At 47.0% G+C, this 13,211-nt stretch overlaps 1 protein-coding gene across 10 annotated transcripts in view; it reads right to left on the reverse strand.

The window, feature by feature from the left end:
- Nucleotides 1-13,211, reverse strand: part of Agap1 (ArfGAP with GTPase domain, ankyrin repeat and PH domain 1) — a 452,310-nt gene that overhangs the window by 216,704 nt on the left and 222,395 nt on the right. The gene's annotated exons all lie outside the window — the stretch shown is intronic.

Below are 13,211 nucleotides of genomic sequence, written 5' to 3' on the forward strand. Positions count from 1 at the left end.
CTCTTACTGGGTCACGAGTGCAGCCCACAAGATGCTAAGAATGCCTACAAACAGTTCTGTCTTTCACAGAAGCGGCCCCAATGCAGGAAGCCATTTCTGACCAGCCCAGCTTTCCTGGGTGCAGGAAGCCATTTCTGACCAGCCCAGCTTTCCTGGGTGCAGGAAGCCATTTCTGACCAGCCCAGCTTTCCTGGGTGCAGCTTTTATGCACACTCAATTTCAGCGTAGGTAAACGGGCCTCATTGTCTTCAGAATTCATTTCCGTAGCAATTTGCACTTTCCTACAAATGGTCTTGTGTTTATTCTTGCCGAATTGCAAGTGGTAAGAGTTGTATGAATCAAGTCTACGGAATTTTCCCTACTGTTGGTAAAAAGGAGGGATTCCATTAGGGAGGAGGTGGGAGAGCGTCTGTAAGACAAGACATAAAAAACACGCTGTCCTTCTGCAGGAATCATTCTGTCCCACGAAGGCTGTGGCCAGTTTGACAGGGACATAAAACCACAACCAGCCTGGCAAGGCAAACTGCAGTTGAGGCAGGTGCTTTTTGGTGTTGCAGATATAAACGGAAGCGGCGTGATGGAAGGGCATTATCTAATCTAAGTGTGAAAAATATTTTTATTGCTCTGGGAATAGTCACTGTTAACTGAATGCAACAACAAAAAGGGGGGAAAGAGCATGCGGGCCCGAGGGGATTACCAAATCAATTAACAAGTAATTCAGGAACTAATTTCTATATTGCCTCTTAGCACAAAATTGTATCTTTAATTTCTCCTGCAATAAGCATCCCTGTGATGGTCCTAACACACACTGCCGCTGTAAATGAGTTTACAAGTATCTCTTTTTGATTGGCTATACAGCATTATTTCTTCACAGTTCAATGCTACTGCAGCCAAGTGCTCTGAAATATTTAATTACGCTGGTAGCTACCGGTTACCAATTTGCAAGACCCACAGTGAGTACAGTACATTTTCGAAAACTAGTAATCAGCTAATTAAAACCACAGCGAATTCCAGCTACTCCAATTACCAACAACGGCTGTTGGATACACTGAGAGGGTTTTGCTTTAGGGGAAGGAGGTCTTTGGGACTAGCTTTACCCTGGAACATGGATGCCATGCAACCAAGACTGTTCCTTACAAGCTCTATCCAGAGAATCTTCCCAGAGCTGCTCTGGGTACCATCCTGCGCCACCAGCTTTATGTGACCAGTGAAGTTACAGAGGTGGTTTGGCAGGTTTGGGGAGTGAGTCTTGCAAGGTGAAATCTGGGTTTCTCATCTGTTCAGTCTATTGGCTTTCTTATCTGTTAAATGGATGAATGTTGCTTCAGGGCTGCTGCCGGGACTGAGAAGCTGGCTAGATAAACAATGTGCGCTAGGTTCTGCTGTAAGAACCCGGTCTTCTCAAGGCCCAAGCTTCTCATTTATTTCCTTCTTCAACCAGCAGGAGGTTGTTCAAAGACGATGGCCAGCCACAATGCAACAAAATCTGGCTTGTGGCAGGTAATATAACTTACCTATGTCCTTAGATGAACACAAGAATAAGCTAGAAAAGCCCCTGGGAGGTTGGGTCCTAATCTGTCCACCTATGAAAGCTTGGGTCAGTTTATCCTTCCTGGAACTCAGTTTCCCTGTATGTAAAACGTGTAACTTCTCAAGTTTACAAGCAGTTCTTTTACCATGCTAGGATACTGATTCCGAGGAGGTCACTTGGGTATTGGGGAAAAAGTGTAAGACAGCATGTGAAGGTGAGTAGGTGGGGATCTTATGGTTAATATTTATTACTGTTGATTACCATGTATCAATTTAGCTAATATGCTTTAAACATGTGCATATAAATACATACACATTCTTACTCACTGAGAGATATTACCTTGGAAAAATTGGTCAAATCCTGAGTAGTAGAAGTTTTCATTTCAATGGGGGAAAAATCACATGATTAACTCTGGGACAGATTTGGCCTGTGGGAACCTTAGAGGAGATATTTAACAGTTTGACCTCAGTGGGGGTAGTACCACAGTGGTGTTCAAGTCATATCTGCAGTGTGACAGACAGGAGAATGTTCCAAATAACAGGAAACCTTGGCTTAGTGTAGACCTATCCACCATGTACTATCCCTGAGGCCTCTGGTCACCATTTTGAAAGTCCACTCCCTCCAGATCTACCTGGGAGGTCCCTTCCTACTGGCTCCTCTGGTGTCTCCTTCACTCCATGACTCGCCAGGCTGCACTCTACTATGGAAAGAGTCAAGGAAATAGTGAATTAAAAAAAAGTCCACTATAACAACTGAACTCTGAAATACTTGAGTTGCAATACAACTTAAAAGTCTGGTTGATACTAGAAAAAATAGCTTATGCACTAACACCCTTGAAATCCTTGTATAAGAGCTGGGAGATAAGTTCTGCTCTACCTACAAACACACACACACACACACACACACACACACACACACACACCACAAACACAGATACATCTACACAGATACACTTATGCATACACATAAACACAAAACACACATACATACACATACAAATGCATGGTCATGCACACACGTAAACAAACACATGGTACACAGGGTATTTTACACTATGAGAACATTTCAGAAGGAAACAACCTCAAACTAATGTGTGACTGAATACAATTTATGAAACAGCTTTACAGACTATGGCCACAGCATTCGAGTAGCCACTCAGGGTCCTCACCATTACCTTCACCAAGGGGAAACTTAACTGTGACTCCCCATGAAGAAAGTGGCAGCCCTTGCCTTCTGCAAATGGCAGCAGCTAAGGCCACAGACTACAGAGGGTGAACCAGGTGCTTCCTCCTACACACCCCACAGAGCAGGTGCTCTGTGTCCTCCCCACACTCAGGAGCTATTCCAGAGACATCTGATGGTCCAAGACGGCTGAGCAATGAGCCTAACAAAGGCTCAAGGTTGAGAGTGGCAAGAAGGACTGGGAACTGTGTCCAAGTGCAGGCGGTGAGGTGCACACACAGTCCATTGCTCCCCTTGCCCGGCAGTTTTCAATAGCAGGAGTGACTGTTGAGACCGTTCCTACCCTTCTCCCTGGGAACTATTCTCTTGGAATGTGTTCTAGATGAGAGATTACAGGGCCAAAATTAGTCAGGTGTTTTTCTAAGATATTTTTGCTAAGGTGTCCTCTAAGGGACCTTCAGTAGCAGAGTAGCACAGTCCTAACACGTTGCTTCTCCTGATTTGCTTGATTATTAGTGGTTAAACCTGAGTATGAAACCATTACCCAACGGCTCAAATCTCCATTGCTTGAGACAGGGGTCCCGCACCTACTCAAGACCAGCTACGTCCTGTTCTTCTCTTCCAAGTCATTCCTCGAGAGAGTGTTGGAGCATGGATAACATCTCATTAAGGGAAACTGATCAAGAGAACAGACTCTCTGGCTTGGCTTGGGTGGAGGCACAATACCCCAGATGTGTGGGACCAACCAGAAGCCAAGGGACCACGGGAGGAAGGCAAGCTCACCATAAGCCATGCTAAAGATACAGGTGGGAACACTTAGTCCTTCAATGAGGTACCTTACTTTTCCTTCCCAGAATTCCCACCCATAGTGCAGCTTATAAGGCATGTGACCTCGTAAGTCTACCTATTTCTCTAAAGAACTGAAAGAGGATAACTTTCCCTTCTCTTCTTCCACCCCTGCTGTAAGCTCACTTTCCCCAACACTCTGTGTTTCCTTACTTTTCTCAGAAATCCCCCTCCCTCCCCGCCACGCGGTTGTTTGTCCTCCAAGCTACCTCAAGCAGCGCAGGTTTTTCTTCTTTTCTCCATCTTCTTTGGGCAGCTGCTGAGATCTACAGCTTGCTTCCCTGGGGTTTATTAAAAATGTCCTCATGTACTGTCTGAGTCCATTCTTAAATTCTTTTGTTAGTGAGACTAACAACTCCAAGAGGGGACCCCTGATTTCCTTGGCATCATCTGGTGACCCAGATGGAACTCCCCAAATTCCGGTAACAATATCAGAAGCATCTTGGGTTGTGTGTTTTTATGTAGTTGCCATGGCACTTACAAACTTAAAATAATTTTCTATAAAACAACGAAGTGGTTGATGGAGACTGAATATTTGGATAACATTAAAGCAATGAAGCCAAAGGGTAGTGTCATTAAAATCTGTGGGTTTAACATTGAAAAATTCCTAAGTAAAATGATGAACAAAGACATTTAGAGATAATTTTTCCAAATGAGTTCTAAGAAGTAGAAAAGGCTGAAAGAAATCACTAGTCTGAGGTGATTTCTGGGCCACTGACAAAGGCTTTTATTTTTTGAAGAATAGACAGAGAATGGCCACTTGTGTAATCCAAATATAGCATCTTATATACATGAAACAGAGTTAAATATAGAGGATGATGGGTTAAAAATTATACAGTTTCTAAAGAGTAACAATGTACCGCACAGCTTCTTCAATGTTATCCAATTCTTTTAGAAGAAATAAAATTCATTTGAGGGAAGAAAAAATGTTCACACCACCAACTCACATGCTTATCACCACTACTGCCACCACTGTCACCTCTACCACCTCCACCACCATCACCATCATCATCAATGCCACCGCCACCATCACTGTAGCCATCATCAATGCCACTGTCACCACCATCACTATAGCCATCATCAATGCCACTGTCACCATCACCATAGCCATCATCAATGCCACCACTGTCACCACCATCACTATAGCCATCATCAATGCCACCACTGTCACCACCATCACTATAGCCATCATCAATGCCACCACCACCATCACTATAGCCATCATCAATGCCACTGTCACCACCATCACTATAACTAGCATCAATGCCACTGTCATCACCATCACTATAGCCATCATCAATGCCACTGTCACCACCATCACTATAGCCATCATCAATGCCACTGTCACCACCATCACTGTAGTCATCATCAATGCCACTGTCACCATCTTCACTATAGTCATCATCAATGCCACTGTCATCACCATCACTATAGCCATCATCAATGCCACTGTCACCACCATCACTATAGCCATCATCAATGCCACTGTCACCACCATCACTGTAGCCATCATCAATGCCACTGTCACCACCATCACTATAGCCATCATCAATGCCACCACCACCATCACTATAGCCATCATCAATGCCACTGTCACCACCATCACTATAGCCATCATCAATGCCACTGTCACCACCATCACTATAGTCATCATCAATGCCACTGTCATCACCATCACTATAGCCATCATCAATGCCACTGTCACCACCATCACTATAGCCATCATCAATGCCACTGTCACCACCATCACTGTAGTCATCATCAATGCCACTGTCACCATCTTCACTGTAGCCATCATCAATGCCACCACTGTCACCACCATCACTATAGCCATCATCAATGCCACTGGCACCACCATCACTATAGCCATCATCAATGCCACTGTCACCATCACCATAGCCATCATCAATGCCACTGTCACCATCTTCACTATAGCCATCATCAATGCCACTGTCACCACCATCACTATAGCCATCATCAATGCCACTGTCACCACCATCACTGTAGTCATCATCAATGCCACTGTCACCATCTTCACTATAGCCATCATCAATGCCACTGTCACCACCATCACTATAACTAGCATCAATGCCACTGTCATCACCATCACTATAGCCATCATCAATGCCACTGTCACCACCATCACTATAGCCATCATCAATGCCACTGTCACCACCATCACTGTAGTCATCATCAATGCCACTGTCACCATCTTCACTATAGTCATCATCAATGCCACTGTCATCACCATCACTATAGCCATCATCAATGCCACTGTCACCACCATCACTATAGCCATCATCAATGCCACTGTCACCACCATCACTGTAGCCATCATCAATGCCACTGTCACCACCATCACTATAGCCATCATCAATGCCACTGTCACCACCATCACTATAGCCATCATCAATGCCACTGTCACCACCATCACTATAGTCATCATCAATGCCACTGTCATCACCATCACTATAGCCATCATCAATGCCACTGTCACCACCATCACTATAGCCATCATCAATGCCACTGTCACCACCATCACTATAGCCATCATCAATGCCACTGTCACCACCATCACTGTAGTCATCATCAATGCCACTGTCACCATCTTCACTGTAGCCATCATCAATGCCACCACTGTCACCACCATCACTATAGCCATCATCAATGCCACTGGCACCACCATCACTATAGCCATCATCAATGCCACTGTCACCATCACCATAGCCATCATCAATGCCACTGTCACCATCTTCACTATAGCCATCATCAATGCCACTGTCACCACCATCACTATAGCCATCATCAATGCCACTGTCACCACCATCACTGTAGTCATCATCAATGCCACTGTCACCATCTTCACTATAGCCATCATCAATGCCACTGTCACCACCATCACTATAACTAGCATCAATGCCACTGTCACCACCATCACTATAGCCATCATCAATGCCACTGTCACCACCATCACTGAACCATCATCAATGCCACTGTCACCACCATCACCGTAGCCATCATCAATGCCACCGCCACCACCATCACTACAGCCATCAACACCATTACTACATCTTCACTAATACCACATCCATCACCACTACTACTACCTCTACCAGCACCATCACAATCATTACCAAACTCAGGACTACCATTTCCCCCACCATCACTACCATTTCCTCCACTGGCTTCTACTTCTACCATCACCACCCTCACCTCTACCACCGTGTCCTCCTCCTCTCCACCCCCCCCCGCCCTTCAGATACCACCGAGACAGCATCCCATCACGAGTACACACACAGGGGGAAGCAGAAAGACTCCAATTTTCAACAAGGCGTTGGTGGGAGAACAAGGAAGATCCCACATCTCATCAGATTGACCTTGAGCCTCCAAGGTGAGAAGTCCCAAGAGACCCCACATGCCTAGATGAGGGAAACTCAAAGTATGGACCCTGGGCCTGCATCATTAGCAGCGGCGGTGGCAGCATCACCTGGCCAACATATGCTCAATTTACATACTCAACCTTGCAACCCTGACTTGTATCATCCATCTCAGGGTAATACCACAAGACCTTATTTGGTCCACGTCCTCATCCCACTGGTACCCCGAGAAGAGTCCACTGTGACAAACAGTTGGGAAGACTTGCTGAAGGCTGCTATAGAGTTCCTCCACTTGTCAGTGCTGCAACCCTGGACCCCAGAGCTGCAGACTCCTCGTGTGTAACAGGGCCCAGGCAGGTGAAATTTCAGCAGGGTTCTGATCTAAAGCAGTAAGCTGTCCTCTCACATGTACAGGGAGCACAGAGCTCATCACTGCCAGCATCCCACGACAGAGCCCTGGGCCGAAGCTAACGCTGCCCCACAGGCAGAGAGACAGGGATCAGCATGGCGGGTGAGGGTCTGTTTCCATTTTCCCCAGTCTACAAACAAGTTTGCCATTAGGTACTTCTATGGAAATGAAGAAACCCATGAAAATATTTCCCAAGCACTCCCACGTCTACATTAAATTTCATTAAGCTTCCATATATTTAATTATAGTGGTGAGTGTTGGTATCAAGGGAAAACAGTATACTTGGCTCTAAAACTTGGCTTCAGTGACTCAGTTAAAAATAAATTCTCTTCCTGAGATGAAGGAAAGGGAAATGTACTTTTGCTGCGACCTGATAAAAATGTCACTGTGTGAGGTCTTTCTTGAAAAACCTAGGATGGACACCAGGGAAGACTTCTTCAGATGTCCCCTTCTCAGTGGAGCAGGTCCACAGGGGAATCCGCCGTCAGAGGTGAGCATGGCTGAGTCTGGCAGGGACACGCAACTGCAGACCACATGTGGGAGCACTGTGGTCAGGGATGCTGTTGCTCTAAGTAGAGAAAGGCGGGAGTCAGGGTTGTGGGGCGGGAGGGGTCTGGTGTAAGCCCAACACTGTTGAGTGTTTTCATTTACAGCAGTCTACAAACACAACTCTGGTACTAGGTATGTGCAGAATCTGATATCAACATTCCCCGAACTATTCTGTGTTGCAAACGAGGAAGTAGCAGAGTACACTACAGACACCCTAACCATCTTTTGTGGTGTCCAGTCTGAGAGCCAGGCCACATACCCCAGGGTGCTCACTGTTGCCATTTCCAAACAAGAAGTTTTTGAGACAGCTCAGGGGGACCCATTCTTCCATGAGACACAGGGACAGCTCAGCAGGGTTGGGCAATGCCAGATACTATACATGCTGTTAAATACTATTAGAATGGAAAATTACAACAAAATGAAAACGCTATAATGAAACCTTTTGTATGGCTTGAAAATTAAAATGTTGAATTTAGTGCGGAACTTTTGCTAAGGCTTTATTGTGAGCACTCAAAATGTTTTCTGTGTGTAATTCACATCTAACAGGCTATTCCCATACCCTGGCAGCCTTGAGTAGGTAGCTGCCAGCCGGGCAGCCCCTTCACTGGTCAAGTGTCCTTGTAGCAGCCTTGCTGTCTGAGAAATCTCTCCGTCTCAGGACACCCCAACACCAACCCTACAGGGACAGTTGAAGGCACACTCCAGTCATGATCACCTACCTCAGAATGACTCTGCTTGCCCTCTGCTATTCTCGTGCTGGCCAGAGGGGGAGCACTTCCACTGATGGCCCAGAAGGGGGTCCTAGACACACCCATGTCCTAGCTAGGTAACCAGGCTATTCATCCCATACTCTCTCCTTCCCAGGAAAAGCAGTGAAATACTATGCCCCCAAAAGCAGCTTCTCCCATACAATCTTCCCCTGCACTGGCAAGTAACAGTGACATCAGTGCAAAGACGGGACACAGCATCTGCCATGCAGTAACAGCAAGCAGCCTGGGAAGGTGTGTGATGCTGAATCTTCACTGTCAACCAGCCAGAGACATACCCCTGGGCATGTGTGTCTGTGAGGGCATTTCTAGGGAGTCATCCCACTGGAAAGAAAACCCCACTGAATGTGGCCGACATCACCTGAGGGCCGGGATTGCAGATGTTATAAAACGAGAAGAAGGGAAGACAAGAACTGAGAACCAGCCCTTGTCTCTCTCTGCTTGCCCCACACTCCTGCTGCCACGATGGACCACATTCTGGAGCTATGCAGAATCAACAACACTTCCTTCCCTTAGGCTCTTCTGAGGGGTATTTTGTCACCCCACAGTACTCTGACAGATCACAGCACAACATCACTCAAGCCCCCTGGGCAGAGGAGGACGTTGGAGGGGTTACTATGCTATTAGGACTAGGGTAGCGTAACCTGCTCTGACCGTGAAGGCCTCCGGGACTTGAGGCCCCCACCCCCACTTTAGGACACTGAAGTAGTGCCACAAGATAGGGTCTTTCTCCACAATTGCAGAGACGTGTCTCCTGAGCCACAGCAGAGGAGGATGAAGATTCAAAGACCTGGAAACTGCTCGGAGGAACCCCAAGGATGTGGGCAGAGGACCCAGCACCCTCCTGCCGCAGGGCTCAGGTTCTCTACCCACACCTCCTTGGGGTCCTTTGGTGAAGTCTAGAGTCTCTCAAAATTTCAAAACCATGGATCCAGTATCAAGCCCAGGGCTTCCAAAAGCAGAAGCAGAAGCAGTGTTTTGCAGGGCTTTGTAAAACCTCCCCCAAGCGAGGACACCCCAGGCAAAGCTGAGACTGGCCTGTGGCTCTGACAAGATGGAGTCTTCACCGGGGCCTGATCTCAACAGCAGGGCCACTGTGGGTATGGCAGGCTCATGGGATAGGACTCTGAGCTGATCTACCTGCAGCTGGCTTGCATGAAGAAGGAAGATCCCCAAACAGAAGTCAGTTAAGCAGAAACAGTAATTTCATGTTTGGAATCGCTGAGACTTGTGCGCAGGCTTGTTTTCGTTTGTCCCCACCGACCGAAATCTAAATTCAATTGTGGAAGTGTGACGAGCTAAAGTGACCTCACGCCTACTAGAGTGCACGCGGGCATGTATGAGGCATGCTCCTGCCACCCCCGTCTCTCAGCATGACCATTAGGCCCTGGCTGGGAGTCCACGGGAGAGGAGGAGGCTTAGGGCTGTGTATCTGCACTCAAATATAGAGATTAAAAAATGCTAAAGAGAAAGAAGAAAGGAGAGTACACAGCTGCCGTCCCCCAAACAGACCTCCCATCTGCCACCCACGATTTGCATGTCACCTTCTCCGGGCTCATTTGTACTTCATTAACTGCCATTGACTTAACAAGATTTATGCAAATGACACCATAGGAGCTCCCTAACTCCCACTGCAATCAAGTGATTATGTATGTACAACTTGCCACAGCGATGAAAAATTAATACGTGACAAGCCCACTGGCCGCTGAGCTGGGCCGCTGGCTTTTATTTTTCTTGCTTTGCTTTTTCATTTTTACTCGAATAGACCTTTATTCTATTAGTAAGAAGAGAAAAGGATTCTGCAAATCCATCCACCCTGGGTACCCAGACAGGACAAAAGAAGAGTTGGGCCCAGATCCTGAAGAAATGAAGTTATAGCCTAGAAACAATTCCTTACTCTTGAGGAACCTGTGATTGGGGGGAAGAGAGAAATGAAGTCACTGGTAAGGGTGACTTGGCCAGCTATCAGTCAAAGTTAAACAAGGGGAAGGCAACCCATGCAACCATGAGGGAGGTGTCAGGGCATGCAGACTGCTCCACTCAATTCCTAAGCACTGGCAAAATTCCTGTGGAGGGGCAGAAGAAGAGTCTGATGACCACAACACCAAGTGTTCAAGGACAGGGGCTTCTGAAGTGGTTCCTCTCTGCCGTGAGGCCAAGGTCCAGCAGCTGGGTAGAACTCTGACAAGTCTCAACCAGGATTCATTGAAGACCAAGGACTCTGTTGTGTGTCAGAGAGACAGAGGGGCAGTTGCAAATGAACAGCAGTGCTTCCCTGAGGACAGAAGCACATTCCTGCAGCATCCCAGGAAAAACATACCGCTACAGGGATAGCCTCAGCTGTTTCTTCTTCACAACACAAGATATAAGTGTAAGGTGAGAGTTCCCATGTTTGATTTAACACCTACAACATGGGGCTGAAGAGATGGTGGTTAAGACCACCCAAGGCTTTTACAAAGGACCCAAGTTTGGTTTGTAGCACCCACATGTGGTAGCCACAACCACCTGTAACTCCAGTTCCAGGGGATCCAATGCCACCTTCTGGCCTCTGCAAGTACCTGCACGCACATAGCACACACAAAATTAACACAGGCACACACACATACACACATACAGAAAACACTAATCTTTAAACTGTAACTTTGCTTTGGAGGCTTCTTGTCACTGTGGAGTGGAAAGAACACAGATGTGAGGTTCCCACCTTCCCAGCTACCTAGTCCTGAATGTTAAACCCATTTAACTTAAGATCGAAATGATCTAATGTCTCCACTCTACAATGGCAGGGGTTAAGTGGGACTCCATGTTAAAAAACAAAACAAAACAAAAAAAAACCACACATGGCTAACAAGCTCTCACTTAGATGTTCACTTATTTAAGAAATCCACCTATGCACTTTCTAGAATATTCTAAGGCAGGAACTGCCCCTTCAGGCTCTGTCCTGTCAACCCTCTTGTTTCCATACAGAGGTCACCACAGCAGGGTGAGGGCAGGGAGGAGTGCAGCTACTCTCAAATGATCCATGTGCCTTGAAAAATGAGAGCGCACACGGCATGCAGAGTCAGATCACTGTAACTACCCGGACCACCTATAGCTTCCATCTTATTCCAGGGAGTGTTCGGGAAGGCTCTGACTCGGGTACCCGGAACATCACAGACGGAAAACTGCAGTCTGGCTGCAGAATGTCAAGGTGTGAGAGTTTGCACATGAAGGGTATAAGGCCTGAGCATCGACTACAGTGGGACCACGTAACGTTGGGAGCAGATCCTGGTGGGAGTCAGTCCACGGCTCTTCACTGTGGGTGCTGAATGGGTGACGAGTCACAAGGAAACCGTGACTTTTAGATTTCAAGGAGAATGTATCAGTGCCCAAGAGCGAAAAGCTTCCCCAGGAATGCAGAGCCCTCGCTTTACCCTAGACTGTCACCTTCAGTCTTTGCAAACTGAAAGTCCGGCTTGAGGAGCCGGCCCTGTTCAAAGATGAGCAGGGAACACATCAAGTGATACTCCATCACCCAGGAGTTTCCTGCGGAGAAAGTGAGCCCCCACCACCGCCCCAAGCCAGTCATGTACAGGAATCTGGGAGATGTCCATTAAGTAGCAATCTTCTTCAGTGTCCCAGCACCAGATTCTCAAGTGAGTAAGAGCTCAATAATGTTTACAACTCTACAGGAAATAGCACTGCACAGAAATCATACGTTAAAATAGCTTTATGTAGAGTTAGATTACAATTAAACAAGCATCGTGAGTGAACAACTATGTACACGGGCCTCAGAAGTAATAAACCTGTTTACGAGGAAAACACAACTCAGCACCAGGAAGGCTTCTAGCGTCTTGTATGTAAACACGTGGAAGGTGAAAATTTTTCTTCGGCATGCTGCAAGCTGGCCCCTAAATCTGTCACCCAGTACAAAAAGGGTGGTCCTACACAGAGGCACAGTGGCCTTGGCTAATGTCTGTAGGCTGCCCTCCCCTGGGTTAAAGGCTCACACTGCCCTGTGGGCAGAGGGCATGTGTGACACACAGGCCACTCTGGCCTACAGCTGGAGGGTCGGACTACAGGAGTCTCGGTTTCTCAGAAATCCCCTGCAACTCTTTAACTCCCACGTCTCCAGTTTGAAATGGTCCCGCTTCTCACAAGGGCTTCAGCCCTTAGCTGCAAACAGCCAAAACCTGTACTGCTGAGGAGAGCCCGCTGTATCTGCATGAATACGCTTCCCCACCCCCAGAGACCATGCGCACAGGCCAAGGGAAGCTGGGTGGTAGCTATGGAAAGGGCGACAGATGCCCTAGATCATCCAGAGCTAAGAATGGGCCACCAGTGCCATCCATGGAAGGCAGAGCTATTTCCTGCACACAGATTTCCTGCCCCCACCCCAACAGAAAAAACACACTCTAAATCAATAGGCTTTCTTTATCAACCAAAAAAGATGACATTTCCAGAGCTGCTGAGCAGGCCTGAACTCTTTATTCTTAGTTTCGGAAATGAAGCAGCAAAAGACGTCACACCGAATTCCAGTGTGTCTTGCTAGAGACGTGAAGCAATTTAGGACC

Source organism: Mesocricetus auratus, unplaced genomic scaffold (assembly GCF_017639785.1).
Source record: "Mesocricetus auratus isolate SY011 unplaced genomic scaffold, BCM_Maur_2.0 Super-Scaffold_100010, whole genome shotgun sequence".
Lineage (NCBI taxonomy): Eukaryota > Metazoa > Chordata > Mammalia > Rodentia > Cricetidae > Mesocricetus > Mesocricetus auratus.